The following is a 19,488-nucleotide window of genomic DNA, read 5'->3' as shown; positions in this document are numbered from 1 at the left end:
ATCATCATCATCATCAGAGACGTAATGCGGTGGTCCTCCCATGTCCATATCCTGAAACATAAGTGATTGGGCATCTGTGCACTCAATCTCTTCCACTTCTGGGGCAGGGCTAGGTGGATGGCCCATGGCAACCCTGCCAGCAGAGTCATCAAAAAGCATAAGAGACTGCTTGATGACTTGGGGATCAGACTGCATGGCTGATTTGCACATCACATATGCAGTGCAGGTGTAACTCACACCAACAATGTTTATATGTCACCGGCCAAACTAACAGTCAGATTAACTATATTAATTTCCCTGTCACATATGCAGTGCAGGTGTACTGCATGAGGTACACCTGCACTGCATATGTGACAGGGAAATTAATATAGTAATCTGACTGTTAGTTTGGCCAGTGACATACAGTCAGGTCCATAAATATTGGGACATCGACACAATTCTAACATTTTTGGCTCTATACACCACCACAATGGATTTAAAATGAAACAAACAAGATGTACATTAACTGCAGACTGTCAGCTTTAATTTGAGGGTATTTACATCCAAATCAGGTGAACGGTATAGGAATTACAACAGTTTGCATATGTGCCTCCCACTTGTTAAGGGAGCAAAAGTAATGGGACAGAATAATAATCATAAATCAAACTTTCACTTTTTAATACTTGGTTGCAAATCCTTTGCAGTCATTTACAGCCTGAAGTCTGGAACGCATGGACATCACCAGACACTGGGTTTCATCCCTGGTGATGATCTGCCAGGCCTTTACTGCAACTGTATTCAGTTCCTGCTTGTTCTTGTGACATTTTCCCTTCAGTTTTGTCTTCAGCAAGTGAAATGCATGCTCAATTGGATTCAGGTCAGGTGATTGACTTGGCCATTGCATAACATGCCACTTCTTTCCCTTAAAAAACTCTTTGGTTGCTTTTGCAGTATGCTTTGGGTCATTGTCCATCTTCACTGTGAAGCACCGTCCACTGAGTTCTGAAGCATTTGGCTGAATATAATCAGATAATATTGCCAAAAACACTTCAGAATTCATCCTGCTCCTTTTGTCAGCAGTCACATCCTCAATAAATACAAGAGAACCAGTTCCATTGGCAGCGATACATGCCCACGCCATGACACTACCACCACCATGCTTCACTGATGAGGTAGTATGCTTAGGATCATGAGCAGTTCCTTTCCTTCCCCATACTCTTCTCTTCCCATCACTCTGGTACAAGATGATCTTGGTCTCATCTGTCCATAGGATGTTGTTCCAGAACTGTGAAGGCTCACCAATGGTTTACATCTTGTGGTGAACCCTCTGTATTCACTCTGGTGAAGTCTTCTCTTGATTGTTGACTTTAACACACATACACCTACATCCTGGAGAGTGTTCTTGATCTGGAAAACTGTTGTGAAGGGTGTTTTCTTCACCAGGGAAATAATTCTTCGGTCATCCACCACAGTTGTTTTATGCGGTCTTCCGGGTCTTTTGGTGTTTCTGAGCTCACCGGTGAGTTCCTTCTTTTTTAAGAATGTTCCAAACAGTTGTTTTGGCCACACCTAAAGTTTTTGCTATCTCTCTGATGTTTTTTTTTTTTTTTTTCAGCCTAATGATGGCTTGCTTCACTGATAGTGACAGCTCTTGGGATCTCATCTTGAGAGTTGACAGCAAAAGATTCCAAATGCAAATAGCACACTTGAAATGAACTCTGGACCTTTTATCTGCTCATTGTAATTGGGAAAATGAGGGAATAACACACACCTGGCCATGGATAAGCTGAGAAGCCAATTGTCCCATTACTTTTGGTCTCTTAACAAGTGGGACGCACATATGCAAACTGTTGTAATTCCTACACTGTTCACCTGATTTGGATGTAAATACCCTCAAATGTAAGCTGACAGTCGTCTGCAGTTAAACCACATCTTGTTTGTTTCATTTCAAATCCATTGTGGTGGTGTATAGAGCACCAAATGTCGATGTCCCAATATTTATGGACCTGACTGTATACCCATTGTTGGTGTGAGGTACACATGCACTTTATACGTGACAGGGAAATTAATATAGTTAATCTGACTGTTAGTTCAGCCGGTGACATATACCCATTTTTGGTGTGAGGTTCACCTACACTGCATATGTGACAGGGAAATTCATATAGTTAATCCGTCTGTTAGTTTGGTGGGTGACATATACCTATTATTGGTGTGAGGTACACGTGCACTTTATACATGACAGGGAAATTAATATAGTTAATCTGACTGTTAGTTCAGCCGGTGACATATACCCATTTTTGGTGTGAGATACACGTGCACTGCATATGTGACAGGGAAATTAAGATAGTTAATCAGACTGTTAGCAGGTGACATATACCCATTGTTGGTGTGAGGTACACCTGCACTGCATATGTGATCAGATGCAAATCAGCCATGCAGTCTGAGCCCCAAGTCATGAAGCAGTCTCTTATGCTTTTTGATGACTCTGCTGGAGGGGTTTCCATGGGCCATTCACCTAGCCCTGCCCCAGAAGTGGAAGAGATTCAGTACACTGATACCCTTTGTGGCAATTTATTTATTTTACTTGTAGTGTTGAGCGAACCCGAACTGTAAACTTCGGGTCCGTACCGAACTTTGGGAGTTCGGGTACCCGGACCCGAACCTGAACTTTGCCGGAAAAGTTTGGGTTCAAGTTCAGTGTTCGGGCATTTAATAAAGCTTTTGAAAGGCTGCAGGGCAGCTAATCAACAAGCTTTTAAGCTGTGGGCACTTAGAAGCCATAACGGCCATGCCTAGTAATGGCATGGACAGGAAGCAGGCAGCTGGAGCGACGGAGAGTGTTAGGAATCTGGCTATTTGTTTTGTGGGTGACCTATAATGATTTTTTGTGGGTGCAATAAACCAGCTTTGCACCCCTGAGACAGAAATATAATAATAAATCTGGCTGTTTATTCTGTGGGTGACCTATAGCGATTTTTTTGGGGGTGCAATGCACCATTTTTGTACCCCTGACACAAAAATATAAAATAATTAGTTTGGCCGGAAACATATACCCATTTTTGGTGTGAGATACACGTGCACTGCATATGTGACAGGAAAATTATGTCACCGGCTGAACTAACAGTCAGATTTACAGTTTACATTTCGGGTTCGCTCAACACTACCAGTAAAATAAATAAAAATAAATAAATTGCCACAAAGGGTCAAATCAATATGTATTGCATCTATAGCAACAAATAAATAAAATGTGACATGTAATAAACCATATACACAAGTAATTACTAAGAAGAGTCAAAAAGTGCAAGTAAGTAAGATCCAAAATATCTTACACACCACTCCTAACAGCATTGAACTTTGTACTGACTAGATAGCTGTTTACCATGCTACGTTTTTACACGTTTAATATGATATGGATCTATCTTTTACATTTACAAGCCAACACTTGTCTTCCATCTATTATATTGCTTATTATGTTCTATATAGGGTTTCTTAGCCTTTTCTTTCCCACATATCCTTCGTCACCTTCTCTGTTTTCCCTGAATTCTCTACAGAGTTTCTATTAAACAGTGTTCACTTCAAAATTCTGTCTTTTCATGAAGTCCTTTCAATGCCCTATTCCTTTACATATCTCAGCTCTCACAATACCCCATTCATACACAATGTTCTTCTTATGTCTGACTTGTCTCTAACCCCATCCATACTAAAACGTCATGATCTGTTTAGAATGCTTTGAATAAACTATTTAGTGCTTCTGTAAATCTATATAACACTACCAGGTATACGATGCAGTGGAGGAAGACAGTTAAAGATAATAGAAAGTAGCAGCAAGATAAATAAAAAGCAAGAAAAAAAATCTGTCACAAACAAAAAAAGAAGATGCAGACCCTAAACGTACATTGAACTAATACAACAGAGTGTATGTTAATTTACAGGAGTTATCCAAGTTATTTTTTTATTGATGATCTATTTTAAGGATACATCATCAATAGGGATAAGAGAACCTGTACCGGAATGTTCGGGTTTGTACTGAACATTGCGGTGTCCTGGCACCCGAAACCAGACATTGGCACGAAAGTCCCTGTCCATTGTTCAGATTTTAAATAAAGCTTGTTGAAGGCTGCAGCACAGCCAATCAACACGTTTTTAAACTGTGCGCACTTGAAAGCCATCACAGTCATAATGATAATGAAACACAGGTGTCAACTGCTGCAACTTTCTGCAGTGTGAAGACAGGGAAGGAGAGCAGGGGTGAGGTGTGGGTGTAAGATGATGTGGAGGATGATGAAGTCCTAGACCTCACATGGCATTCAGGTCATCCGAGTGTGTAGTTCGGAGGAAGAGGTGGGGGACACACAGCACAAGGCACACAGCAAAAGAGGGAGCAGGGTGCAAAAGAAGAGCGGCTGGCCCCTTGACAATATGCCTGCTACCGCCTACCACCACCGAGGGACATAGCACACCAAAGCCAGCTCAAAGGACCTGGCAGCCCAGCTTATTAGCTGTCTGAAAAGAAGGCGTGCCCAGTGCTACCGCTGCCTTCCCTTCAATTTTCGTCTGCTCACCATTGTATCCGCAGCAGTGAGCAGGTAAACAATGTGTTTTGTAACCACTCATGCTTTTGGCTACCAAATCATAAGCCAATTCTGATGCAAAATAGGGACCATGTCATGCAGGCCTTACAGCTGTTAAATAGACAGGCTCCGTTGTGGGTCTCATTTTTCCTTCCTTCTGACATATCAGAAGAAGGGTCAATTAAATGATGATGTCAGCCAGGCTGAAAGGCAAAATACTGGCCCAGTCATGAAGTGGGGAGGGTGGGAACAGCATGATAAGTCCACAGAGTCGCTCATAGTTGTAAGGAGGAAGCACCATGAAGAGACCACAGAGTAGCCCAATGACAGAGTCAAGAGGTGGCAGCAGCATCAGGATGAGGCCACAGAGTGGGACAATGACAGTGTGAAGGTGGCGGCAGCATCAGGAAGCCACAGAGTGGCATAATGACAAAGCATGGAGGAGGCGCAGGCAGCAGCATCAGGAGGAGGCCACAGGTTGGCACATTGACAATGTGGAGTTTGCAGCAGCAGCATGAGGAGACCACAGAGTGGCACAATGACAGAGTGTGGAAGTGGCAGCAGCAGCAGCATCAAGAGGAGGCCACAATGAGGCATAATTAAAGAGTGGAGGTGGCAGGAGCATGACAAAGTGTGGAGGTGATTAAATGGCCAAAGAGAAAGGGGAGAAGGCGCTCATAGGTGGTGGTGGACAAGATATGTTGTTATTTGCTCCTAGCCAGGGTGAGTGGTTACTACTCACCTTGGTTTGGTTGTACTTTATGTAGTACAATTCTGGTGAAGGTAAAATCGTAGGGGTGATCTGGGTTGGTGCAGCCGAATATCGTCCAAGTTGACCATGGGCGGGAGCCAAGCCGCCACTTTGGTTCGTATAGTGGTGTATGGGGGGGAGCTCGTCTGCACTAGGTTCGTGCGGTGAGCGGATGGACCAAAGGCGCAATTCACAGGCTACATGTGCAGAAGCGCTACCACAGGAGGACACTCATCGGCCGCATAATTAAGCAGTGCGGACCGCCATACACCCCCCAAAAGGGATCTCCAACAAGAGTGACCTCCATTCAGCCTATGGTGATGGTGACAAGGATACAGACTTGATAAAGGGGTCTGCGTACCCCGAAACGCGTTGTCTTTGCATACCAAAAAAATAAAAAATACTTTGTATCCTTAACTGGGTTGTGAATTGCGCCTTGTGTCCATCCGCTCACCGCACGAACCTAGTGCAGACAAGCTCCCCCCCATACACCAAAGTGTGGAGGTAGCAGCAGCAACAGCATCAGGAGGAGGTCACAGGGTTGCACAATTACAGAGTGTGGAGGTGGCAGCATCATCATCAGGAGGAGGTCACAGGGTGGCACAATAATAGTGTGGAGGTGGCAGAAGCAGCATCAGGAGGCCACAGAGTGGCAAGGTGACATAGTGTTGAGGTAGCAGCAGCATCAGGAGATCACAGAGTGGCAAGGTGACATAGTGTGGAGGTGGCAGCAGCATCAGGAGACCACAGAGTGACCCGGTGACAGAGTGGGGAGGTGGGTGGAAATACCAGTACCAGCTGAAGATGGTGGGTGAAAGAAGGAGAACTTGGCATCAGATTTGTGGCATCAGGCAGGTGGCAGAATCAGAATAGTAGCTGATGCAGGAAGCCAGAAGAAACCAATCTCTTTTGTCAAAGTGTTTGTTTTGCACCATGTATTATCTAGTCTGATTCATCTTGACAAAGGTCAGTCTCTCCACATTTTGGGTGGACAGGCGAGTTCTTCATGGGGTAACTATAGCCCCCGCCACACTAAACACCTGCTCTGATGCCACACTACTGGCCCGGGCAGGACAGCTTTTCCAAGGCAAACTCTGCCAGTTGCAGCCACAAATCCAGTTTAGCTGCTTAGTAGTCCAGGGGATCTTCAATGTGGGGTGGCAGGGTGCTGTTCAATAGAGATGGCCTTGCAGTTCACCCAGCGGTCGTTTCGCTGCGAACTTTGCATGTCCATGGTTCGCCGATCAGGCGAACATATGGCAATGTCAGCTGGCGCCATATTCTTTTGCATTGTGCCGAACTTTGACCCATGACACATCCATCAGGTGGGACAGGACAGTCAATTGAGACATTTCAGCACATGGACACACCCCCTACCCTATAAATAAACCTGATCTGGCAGCCATTTTACATTCAGTCTTTTGCCAGTGTAGGGAGAGGTTGCTGTGTGGAGCAGTGACAGACTGTTAGAGACACCAAACACTAGCTTATAGGGCCACAAAAGTCCTTTTAAGGACTGGTATACAGTAGGTGAACCCGATTTTGTGTCAATCTCGCCGTATTTCTCGGCGAGATTGAGCACATACGAGCCCCATCGCGGGAGCCAGCGCCGAGCTGGCTTGCCGCGATGGAGAGCAAGCGCGTCATAGAAGAGGCGGGAGATCCGACTTGGATTCCCGCCAATTCTACACGTGTGCGGCGTTTGTTATGAATCCTGAGGGGGAAGTCCCCGCCGGATTTTAAATAAAAATCCGGCCTGGGTCCCGCCCTCAGGAGCATACCGGGCCCTTAGGTCTGTTATGGGTTGTAAGGAGAGCCCCCCCTACGCCGAAAAAAACGGCGTAGGGGGTCCCCCTACAATCCATACCAGACCCGTATCCAAAGCACGCTACCCCGGCCAGCCAGGAAGGGAGTGGGGACGAGCGAGCGCCCCCCCCCCCCTCCTGAGCCGTACCAGGCTGCATGCCCTCAACATGGGGGGTTGGGTGCTCTGGGGCAGGGGGCGCACTGCGGCCCCCCCACCTCAGAGCACCCTGTCCCCATGTTGATGAGGACAGGGCCCCTTCCCGACAACCCTGGCCGTTGGTTGTCGGGGTATGCGGGCGGGAGGCTTAACGGAATCTGGGAGCCCCCTTTAATAAGGGGGGCCCCCAGATACCGGCCCCCCACCCTAAGTGAATGAGTATGGGGTACATCGTACCCCTACCCATTCACCTGCAAGAAAAGTGGTAAAAACACAAATAAACCACACAGTGTATTAAAATATTTTATTTTTCTGCTCCGGAGGCCGCCCCCTGTCTTCTTTATTAGCTCTTTTACCAGGGGGGGCTCTTCTTCTTCCGATATCCCGACGGGTCTTCTCCGCTATCCGGGGGGGTCTTCTCAACTCTCCGGGGTTCTCCTTCTGTCTTCTCCTTCTGTCTTGTTGTCTCCTTCTGTCTTCTGTCTCCGGGGGGGGCTCTTCTTCTTCCGATATCCCGACGGGTCTTCTCCGCTATCCGGGGGGGTCTTCTCAACTCTCCGGGGTTCTCCTTCTGTCTTCTCCTTCTGTCTTGTTGTCTCCTTCTGTCTTCTGTCTCCGGGGGGGGCTCTTCTTCTTCCGATATCCCGACGGGTCTTCTCCGCTATCCGGGGGGGTCTTCTCAACTCTTCGGGGTTCTCCTTCTGTCTTCTCCTTCTGTTCTTCTTCTGTCTTCTCCTTCTGTTCTTCTTCTGTCTTCTCCTTCCTTCTTGTTGTCTCGGCGCACCCCGGTTCTTCGTCTCGCGAGACTCGGCGCACCCCGATTCTTCTCTCTGTTGTTGACTCGGCGCACCCCGGTTCTTCGTCTCGCGAGACTCGGCGCACCCCGATTCTTCGTCTCGCGAGATGAAGAACCGGGGTGCGCCGAGTCAACAACAGAGAGAAGAATCGGGGTGCGCCGAGACAACAAGAAGGAAGGAGAAGACAGAAGAAGAACAGAAGGAGAAGACAGAAGGAGAACCCAGAAGAGTTGAGAAGACCCCCCCGGATAGCGGAGAAGACCCGTCGGGATATCGGAAGAAGAAGAGCCCCCCCCGGAGACAGAAGACAGAAGGAGACAACAAGACAGAAGGAGAAGACAGAAGGAGAACCCCGGAGAGTTGAGAAGACCCCCCCGGATAGCGGAGAAGACCCGTCGGGATATCGGAAGAAGAAGAGCCCCCCCTGGTAAAAGAGCTAATAAAGAAGACAGGGGGCGGCCTCCGGAGCAGAAAAATAAAATATTTTAATACACTGTGTGGTTTATTTGTGTTTTTACCACTTTTCTTGCAGGTGAATGGGTAGGGGTACGATGTACCCCATACTCATTCACTTAGGGTGGGGGGCCGGTATCTGGGGGCCCCCCTTATTAAAGGGGGCTCCCAGATTCCGTTAAGCCTCCCGCCCGCATACCCCGACAACCAACGGCCAGGGTTGTCGGGAAGGGGCCCTGTCCTCATCAACATGGGGACAGGGTGCTCTGAGGTGGGGGGGCCGCAGTGCGCCCCCTGCCCCAGAGCACCCAACCCCCCATGTTGAGGGCATGCAGCCTGGTACGGCTCAGGAGGGGGGGGGGGGGGCGCTCGCTCGTCCCCACTCCCTTCCTGGCTGGCCGGGTAGCGTGCTTTGGATACGGGTCTGGTATGGATTGTAGGGGGACCCCCTACGCCGTTTTTTTCGGCGTAGGGGGGGCTCTCCTTACAACCCATAACAGACCTAAGGGCCCGGTATGCTCCTGAGGGCGGGACCCAGGCCGGATTTTTATTTAAAATCCGGCGGGGACTTCCCCCTCAGGATTCATAACAAACGCCGCACACGTGTAGAATTGGCGGGAATCCAAGTCGGATCTCCCGCCTCTTCTATGACGCGCTTGCTGGGATGTGCTGTCGCTATCCCAGTGAGTGCGAGATCTCGGCACCACGTCGCCGAGTATCAGCGCGACGCTGTCGTGCTGAAAACACAATGTCACAAACACCTACTGTAGGTGTGCTATTGATAGGTGTGACATACTGAGGGGTGTGATATACTTATAATATACTTTCTAACATAGAAAGTATATTATAGTGAATTTGTATTGTGCAACAGTTATATGTGGTTCTGCTGCGATACTGCAGCTATACAGAGGGACAAACGCTATTGGAACAGCTAATTTCAACTGGTGTGATATACCAGTTGCCCCCCAAAAAAACTGATTGAGGCAGGGGTGTGATATACCTATAATATAATTTATATATATTGCATTGCAGCATTTGTGTGTGGTTCTGCTGAGGTACTGCAGCTATACAGAGGGACAAACGCATTTGAAACAACTAATTGCAACTGCTGTGATATACCAGTTTCCCCCCAATAAAATTGATTGATGCAGGGGTGTGATATACCTATATTATAATTTAATAAAACAAAGAAACAGGAGGCACCGATGCAATATGAAATAGTCTGGTGCACACTCTGAGGGCTAAAGCTTACCCAATAATCATATGTAAAAAAGAGAGCAGCACTCCAGCATAGGATAAAACAATGCACATTTTTATATAGTGCATTTGTATTGTGCAGCATTTGTGTGCGGTTCTGCTGAGATACCCCAGCTAGTGATGAGCGGCAGGGACAATATTCGAATTTGTGATATTTCGCGAATATTTGGGCGAATTGAAAAATTTGCAATACAAATTCACATTACGAAAATTCGCAATCAACACTACTCCTAAAGTCAAAGATATTACAGCCTTCTCATTGGCCCACAAGCTAGAAACAGGGAGGGATCATGTGTACTGATAAAAAAAAAAATCTTGAATATTTGAAATTACAAATATACAGTACAGACCAAAAGTTTGGACACACCTTCTCATTCAAAGAGTTTTCTTTATTTTCATGACTATGAAAATTGTAGATTCACACTGAAGGCATCAAAACTATGAATTAACACATGTGGAATTATATACATAACAAACAAGTGTGAAACAACTGAAAATATGTCATATTCTAGGTTCTTCAAAGTAGCCACCTTTTGCTTTGATTACTGCTTTGCACACTCTTGCCATTCTCTTGATGAGCTTCAAGAGGTAGTCCCCTGAAATGGTTTTCACTTCACAGGTGTGCCCTGTCAGGTTTAATAAGTGGGATTTCTTGCCTTATAAATGGGGTTGGGACCATCAGTTGCGTTGAGGAGAAGTCAGGTGGATACACAGCTGATAGTCCTACTGAATAGACTGTTAGAATTTGTATTATGGCAAGAAAAAAGCAGCTAAGTAAAGAAAAACGAGTGGCCATCATTACTTTAAGAAATGAAGGTCAGTCAGTAAGCCGAAAAATTGGGAAAACTTTGAAAGTAAGGGCTATTTGACCATGAAGGAGAGTGATGGGGTGCTGCGCCAGATGACCTGGCCTCCACAGTCACCAGACCTGAACCCAATCGAGATGGTTTGGGGTGAGCTGGACCGCAGAGTGAAGGCAAAAGGGCCAACAAGTGCTAAGCATCTCTGGGAACTCCTTCAAGACTGTTGGAAGACCATTTCAGGGGCCTACCTCTTGAAGCTCATCAAGAGAATGCCAAGAGTGTGCAAAGCAGTAATCAAAGCAAAAGGTGGCTACTTTGAAGAACCTAGAATATGACATATTTTCAGTTGTTTCACACTTGTTTGTTATGTATATAATTCCACATGTGTTAATTCATAGTTTTGATGCCTTCATAGTCATGAAAATAAAGAAAACTCTTTGAATGAGAAGGTGTGTCCAAACTTTTGGTCTGTACTGTATATCACTATGTTCTAAATATTTGAGAATTCTCGAAGTGCCGATATATTCGCAATAAAAATTCGCAATTCGAATATTCGTGATCAACACTAACCGCAGCTATATAGATGGACAAACGCTATTGGAACAACTAATTGCAACTGATGTGATATACCATTTGCCACCAAAAATAACTGATTGAGGTAGAGATGTGGTATACCTATAATATACATTATCAATTGTTCTTTTCTTTATGGTGAATGAATAATTTTTGGGGCCTGTAGTCCACTGGCTTGCAGTAAAATTGATATCCATTGACCGTCTAGTATACCTTCAGCCACATAATCACTAGTGATGAGCGGCAGGTGCCATATTCGATTTCGACGAAATTCGCGAATATTCGATAGAATATTCGTTTCATATTCGTCGAAATCAAAGTTCCAAGTTGAAATAGCAATTCGATTAATTCAAGTTATAATAATCGAATTTCGATTTCAACTTAGCACTGCTATATTCCATATTCGTTAATTCTAGCCTAATATGATATTAGGCTAGAATTAACGAATATGGAATATAGCAGTGCTAAGTTGAAATCGCAATTCGATTATTATAACTTGAATTAATCGCATTGCTATTTCAACTTGGACCTGGTTTACTATGGTTGGCTTGGTAGAATTAGCGAATATGACGAATATATTCGTCATATTCCTCCAAACGAAGATAACAAAGTATTCTACATCTTCGTTTTAGCTACCTATTCGTCAACTTCGCTAATTCTAGCAATCAAATAGGAAGGTTGACTATAGAGACAGCTGTGATTAATTCGCTATGGAATTATATTACTTTTTTTTTTTTTTTTATAAATAGAATCATTATAATAATCAAGCATTTAACTATTCAATTTAAAAAAAAAAAAGTAATATAATCGCATAGCGAATTAAACTTAGCTGTCTCTATAGTCAACTTTCCTATTTGATTGCTAAAATTAGCGAAGTTGACGAATATGGAGCTAAAACGAAGATGGAGAATACTTTGTTATCTTCGTTTTGAGGAATATGACGAATACATTCGTCATATTCGCTAATTCTACCAAGCCAACCATAGTAAACCAGGTCCAAGTTGAAATAGCAATGCGATTAATTCAAGTTATAATAATCGAATTGCGATTTCAACTTAGCACTGCTATATTCCATATTAGGCTAGAATTAACGAATATGAAATATACCAGTGCTAAGTTGAAATCGAAATTCGATTATTATAAATTGAATAATCGAATTGCGATTTCAACGTAATTCTCAAATCCAACAGTACATTCTAGTATGGAGACGTTCCCATGGTGATGGGGACGCTCCATGAGCACGGAAGTCGTCAGAAGCGGCAACGGGCACTGACTGGAGCAGCCAGGAAGCCAGGAATCCTAAGGACAGGTAAGAACTACTTTTGGTAAGTGGGAACGAAAAAAATATAACAATAAAAAATAAAAAAAACAATATTTGAAATATCGAATTTATAGCACTATATTCGAAATATTCGCAAATTATCGAAGTGACGATATTCGCAAAAAAAATTAGATATTCGAATATTCGCGCTCAACACTAATAATCACTTGATCTTTTCTATACAGTGAATGCATAATTGTTGGGGCGTCTGAGGAATTCAACACCTGTGACGACCACGTGTTATCGAAAGCAATCTATTATTATTTGGGGTTCATTCAAGAGGGGGGATTTCATTAGCCATGTTTTTAATCAAATTTTATATTTTTAGTTCTTTAAAACATATGTATTTGACATGTATTTGTACTGGCCTGCAGTAAAATTGATATCCAATTACCATCTAATATACCTCCAGCCACATAATCACTTGATGTTTTCTGTCCGGTGAATGCCTAATGTTTGGGTGCCTGTACTCCCGTGGCCTAAAATAAAAAATTTCTAGGCTCCAGCATGGTAGAGTTTCCCTTTAAGACGCATAAAAATTGCCCCTAAATAAAATCCCAATTTTTGATCACCCTCTTGTATGTCACTGTCCATGTTGTGGGATGATTTGTGCACTTCTTGTAAGTATTTGGTGGCTGCAAATATGACCTGAAGGTTTTTCAGGTTTGTCTGCTATTAAAGTGAATGGGGTCCATCGCAAACTTGTGGTTCGCGAACATTTGATCGCGTTCGCGAATCGTTTCGGCCAATGTTCGGCCATCACTACTGTCCAATTATGCCACCACCTGCTGGTTCAGGTCCTGCTTCAGGTCTAGCTGCTTCTGCTGCTGCTGCTGGTGAGAAGTTTCTACACTAGGCGAGTGAAGAAAGCTGCTCATCAGTGACTCTAGACTTAAGTTGCTGCTGATGGAGCTGGATCTGCTTCTACCCCCCCCCCCACCCTGCCACAGCAGCCATGGCAGAGGAAGGTCAGCGCAGAAGGCCCCCCGTTCAGACCTGCGAGTGGATGGACGATGGAGCAGATATGCAGTGGCCAACTGAATGTCTCTTTAGTAATTCAGTTTGTCGTCCGGTAGCGAGGGTCCAACAAGGTGAAGAACCAGAAGTCATCCCTCTACAGAATGCTGACAATTCGGCTGTCACTACGCAAGCAAGTGAGCATGTTTCGGGGCATTAGTGCAAGTGACTCAGAGGGACTCCCTGCCTCCATCTCCACTGCATACTTCCACGGTGTGTCTGGGTCCTCTGCCTCCTCTTCCTCATTACCCTGTAGCTCTTCTGGATACTCCTGCTCCTCCTCACCTGTCACCTGTGTATAAATACTACCTATTTTGCTACACATTGCTTGTAATCCAATGTCCTCCTCCTTCAGTTTAGTCCCCACAGGGCTCATATGGCCGTGAGACCTAGGCACCATGTCTCCAGTCCCCTGACCAGCCAGATTTACCAACATCTATTCCAGGACATGAATCAATGGAATGACATTGTTCATCCAGTAGTCCTGGCGACTGACAAATAACGTGGCCTCCTCAAAGGGCCTGAGCAATCGGCAGGTGTCATGCATGAGCTGCGACCGGCTGACATCGAAGTTACACACGGGAGTACTCCTGTCCGCTTGGATCATTAAGAAATTGTTTATGGTCTTTCTATGTTTGTATAGTCAGTCCAACATATGGAGGGTGGAATTCCAACGGATGGAAACGTTGCATATCAGCCTATGTTGGAAGATGCCATTCTGCCGCTGCAGCTCAAGAAAGGTGTGCTTTGCAGTGTATGAGTGGCTGAAGTGCATGCAAAGTTTCCTGGCAATTTTGAGGATGTCTTGCAGATGGGTGAAAGACTTCAGGAACCGATTGACAACCAGATTGAACACGTGTGCCATGCAGGGCACAAGGCTCAGCCCTCCTTGACGCAGTGCCAACACCATGTTCTTCCCATTGTTGGTCACCATGGTTCCGATTTTGAGTTGTCGCAGAGAAAGTCAGTATTTGATTTCTTGATGAAGGACACAAAGGAGTTCCTCCCCTGTGTGACTCCGTTCATCCAGGCAAACGAGGTGCAGAACAGTGTGACACCGCCGTGCCTTGCACCTGTGGTATGCTACAGGGGCACTGTGAATTGTCCCTGAAGTAGAGGCTGAGGACACGGTGGAGGTTGAGGAGGCAGAGGCGAACATTGTTGCAGGACCAATGGCGTGACAACATGGAGAAGAAAGCGGCGTCACCTGGCAAAGTTGCTGGTGTGGCTGTGCAGGAACGACATTCACCCAGTGTGCTTTAAAGAACATGTATTGTCCCTGACCGTAGTTATAGCTCCAGATGTCAGTGCTGTGCACTTTGGCAGAAACCAACAGGCTCAAGGCCTGGCCCACCTTCTGTTCTACATAGTTGTGCAGGGCTGCCTTTTTGGCAAAGAAAGTACGGCTTGGGACTCTACACCTCGGCTCAACACAAGCCATCAGTTCTATGAAAGGTGTAGAGTCCACCACTTGGAAAGGGAGGGACTGCATCACCAGCAACTTGGACAGGAGCACATTCAGCTTCTGCATCGTTGGATGAGTGCATGCATACTGTTGTCTCTTGGCAATCGCTTCGGTGATCGATTGCTGATGGAATGATGGAGCCTTGACTACCTGAAATTGGGTGCGTGCCACTGGGTGATGCAGCAGTTGCAGGCTGGACCACCACATCAGAGCCACGGTTCTCCCAGGCCACTTCATGGTGACACTGCATATTTTGACGCAGGGCCATGGTGGCAACATTGGCACCCTGGCCATGCTTCACCTTCTGCCCACAGATTCTACAAATAGACACGTTCACCTCCTCCGGAGTCTTAACAAAAAACTGCCACACCGCCGAGTAGGTGATTTTACCCCAAACACTCCCTCCTGACTGATTGCTACCACTGCTGCTTCCTTGAAACCCTCCACCACTACTTCCCGGGCAGGTAGTCTCCTGCGAAGCGGGTGGTCTAACCCAGGCAGGTTTGACTCCCGACCTCCCATTGCTACCACCCTGCTGACTCCCGGCCACGCTAGTGACTTGCTGGCTCCGCCGCTGCCTCACAGGCAAGCTGCCACCCTCTTCTCCCAATGATGATGATGAAGCCCCTAATTCATGAGGCTCCCAAGTGCGTTCTGCTACATCGTCATCATCGAGTACTGTCTGCAATTCACTGATGTCCTCCTCAATGCTCACTGGGTCAGGAGCCTGAACGCTCGCAAAACCAGCTTTCACGCCACTCTCCTCATCACTACTTGCCTGTCTACTGGAGGAAGCGGTGGATATCTCCTCTGCAACGGATGCCTTCCCCTAGGGCCCTCTATGTAATGCGACCCAGGTGCAGGAAAGCCAGAGTGGTGTAAGGATAGCCAACAATGTCCCTTTAGGTGTTGTGGCTGTGCAAGTGTCACGGTGCTCCTATCAAGATACGCCGGAAACCCCAGGTGTTGTCGTCCGAAGCAGTGAAAACAGGGGGAATAGTTGAGGGATTTGTATAAATGATTGAGTCCAGACTTTGTTTTAACATTGAAGAAAGCTTTACTTGAATAAGTTTGCATCAGAAAACAATTGTCCAACTTTATCTTGGTCACCAGCAAGCTTTGGCATAAATTTTGGCAGGCGAACTCATTCGGCTCTGATACATGTAAAACTCTTTAGCTCTGCTGTGCTATCAGGATTAACTATAAACTTTTCCTTTCTGCTGAACTTAGATTTCTGTAGTCTGACTCTGTCTTTATCTTAATCCAGGGAACTTTACTCCTGTTTTGTGAGGCTTACAGCTTGGGTCTCTATATTCAGCAGAGCTGAAGGTGTGCTCTGCTGGCTTGCACACGACCTTCCCCTTGCAGGGTGTACTCTAGTCTGACCTTCACTAACTAGAACTCCTCCCTCTGTAGAGAGGGCTAGAATGGAAAGACAAGTTCCTTTCTATGTAAACAATCTCTGCCACAGGTTCTGCCATCTGCTGGTGAACTGGGCACATTACACTTTAACAGTTGCAAATCAGGAAATACATATACACATTATGCAGGACATAGTAATAGATGCAAAATATGACACAGGATCACCCAAAGGAGATAGTGGGGATGTGCAAAAAGTAGTAATGCCACTCTGGGGTATTACACCTCCAACATCTTGGCTGGCCAGTAGCTACTGACTGTCCTCTAGTAGCTCGTCCTCGCTGTATAGTGGAGCTGAGCCCACAGCAAACAATACTTCTCTGGCTGACGGAACAGAAAAGGACTGAGGCAGGTGGAGGACAGGTGAGGGCACAGGGCCTGCCATGCCAACTAAGGGTTGTGGCTGACGAACCCACCGACTCTTGGCTGATGTCACTTCGGATTAAGTGGATGACCGAGTCAACCATTCAAGAACCGCTGGGTTGCAGGTCAAGACACGACCACTAGATGACACCGGGAGCTCAGGCCTCTTGAAGTGACCCCTGCTGCCACATCCCCTTACTCTGCTGCGACCTGTACCTGAGCCAGAAACATTTAGGCCTCTGCCCCTCCCCTGTGCAGGGCCTGGCACTTCTCTGTCTGACATACTGTTAGATCAAATAAATAAATTTTAAGGAAATTAATACACCCCCAAAAACGCAGTAATTTTCTCACTTCACCATACAACGTCTAATAAACCGTTTTTCCCCTACTAATACACTCAAAAAAGGATTTAGAACATATAACTGCACCGTTGAACGGCAAACAATACTTTTTGGTTTCCACTAATAGACGCCAAAAAAGGCTGTAATTTTCTCACTTTACCACACAATGGCTAATAAGCCCTTTTTTTCTACTAATACACACAAAAAAAAGGCTTTAGAACATATAACTGCACCGTTGAACGGCAAATAATACTTTTTGTTTTCCACTAATACACTCCAAAAAAGGCTGTAATTTTCTTACTTCTTACTTCACCACACAGCGGCTAATTTTTTCCCCCACTTATACATACCAAAAAAGGCTTTAGAACATATAACTGCTCCGCTGAACAGCAAAAAAGCACTTATTTTTTTCAACTAATACACAACAAAAAAGGCTTTAAAATATATAATTGCACCACTGAACGGCAAATAATACTTTTTGTTTTCCACTAATACACGCCAAAAAAGGCTGTAATTTTCTCACCACCACACAATGGTTAATAGGCCCTTTTTTTTTTGCAATAATACACCCTAAGAAAGGCTTTAGAACATATAACTGCACTGCTGAATGGCTAATAAGCCCCATTTTTTCCACTAATACATCCCAAAAAAGACTTTAGAACATAGAACTGCACCACTGAACGGCTAACAATACTTTTGGTTTTCCATTAATACACGCCAAAAAAGTCTGTAATTTTCTCACTTCACCACACAACAGCTAATAAGCCTTCCCCCTCCCCACTAATACACCCCAAAAAAGTCTTTAGAATATATAACTGCACCACTGAACGGCAAATAAGCCATAATTTTTCTACTTATACATGCCAAAAAAAGGCTTTAGAACATATAACTGCACCGCTGAATGGCAAATAAGCCCCCTTTTTTTTTTCTACTAATACACCCCAAAAAAAGGCTTTATAACATATAACTGCACTGCACAAGGGCTAATAAGACGTATAAATATTTCCTAGTAATATACCCTGTTAATGGCTGTATCACACAGCACTTGCACCCAATAACAAGCAAGGTTTGCTGGAATTACAGAGGTATCATCTATTGCAAACCTGAAAGCAGCAGTATAATGGCAATTTTGATCCCCAGTCAGTGCAACAAGATGTAATAGGATTGTTCCTATTACCCAGTCTGTACACTCCCCTATTGGACCCTGTTCTGCTTCAATACTGTGGAATAATTCCTCCCTATACTTTCCATATACTACTTATGATCTTTCCCTGAACTTCTATTTAGCAAAATTTTAAAGTCTTTCCTAGCACTTTTCCTAGCCCCTGCTAACGTCTCTTACTGCACTAAGTACACTGGAAAATGGCTGAATCCAAGATGGCTGAGGCTATTTACAGGGCTGTGACATCACAGGGCTGGCTGGCTGCTGATTGGCTGCATGCATGGAATTGTGGGTGAGCCCTCGTTCCCAGAGTTCTTTGCTCCATGTCCTAACATGTGCAGCAGTCATTTTAGTAAAAAATGCAATTCGTTACAATGAAAGGTCACAAAATTCTGATTCGGTGTGATTCTAATTTTTCATGAAATTCGGATTGAATTCCACTTTGTCAACTTCGATTCGCTCTAAACGCAACATCACCCATAATGCTGTGCAGCCACCCAATCCGCAGGTAGCCATCCCCCTGTAATGTAATAACTAGGCAGGGCCCTATAAAATCCTGATATCACCACCATTATCCTGTGAGATGAGCATAGGGAGAGACGTGACAAGACGCTCATGCACTAGGGAAAGTGTTGCTGCAAAGTGCAAACTGTTAATATGGTAGAGAAAGTGCCGGGAGACTGCAGGGAGAGTGCAGGGAGACTTCAGGGAGATTGCAGGGTAAGTGTTTCACTGTGCAGTGCACCAACATTCAGAGGTAATGTGTTCTGCTAGAAAAAGTTACTGTGCAACACTGAGTGTTATGACGATGAGGACAGTCAGCAGTTACAGGCCAGCCCAGACTTGAAGGAGAGGTTCGCTGCAGACTCCTTTAGGCATGCAACCACTGATGATGACAGTCGGGTGCGAGCACATGTTGTGAGAGGACACGGATGTGCGCAACAGACAGGTAAGGGTGACACAAGTGATGAGCAAACCTATGTAGTTAATGAGGTAGCCGATTGCACCATGGAGCCCTGTGAAGAGGGGGCTTCGTTATGATCAGGGAAGGTTGGCAGCAAGCCTGTGAGACAGCAAGGTTGAAGCAGTGAGAGATCTGGAGCTACACACACAGGGAGTACACCGTCTGCTACTTGGAAACTAGCAGTGAGGAACACACGAGCAGTGCATGGGTTTGTAAAAGCAGCGGAAAGCAGGCATCACACAGTAGTGGAGGAAAAATGCGATACTTGGCAGTGAAGGAATTTTTCACA

Source organism: Bufo bufo, chromosome 1, assembly GCF_905171765.1.
Source record: "Bufo bufo chromosome 1, aBufBuf1.1, whole genome shotgun sequence".
Lineage (NCBI taxonomy): Eukaryota > Metazoa > Chordata > Amphibia > Anura > Bufonidae > Bufo > Bufo bufo.
The sequence above is the reverse complement of the archived record's forward strand: the minus strand, read 5'-3'. Positions refer to the sequence as shown.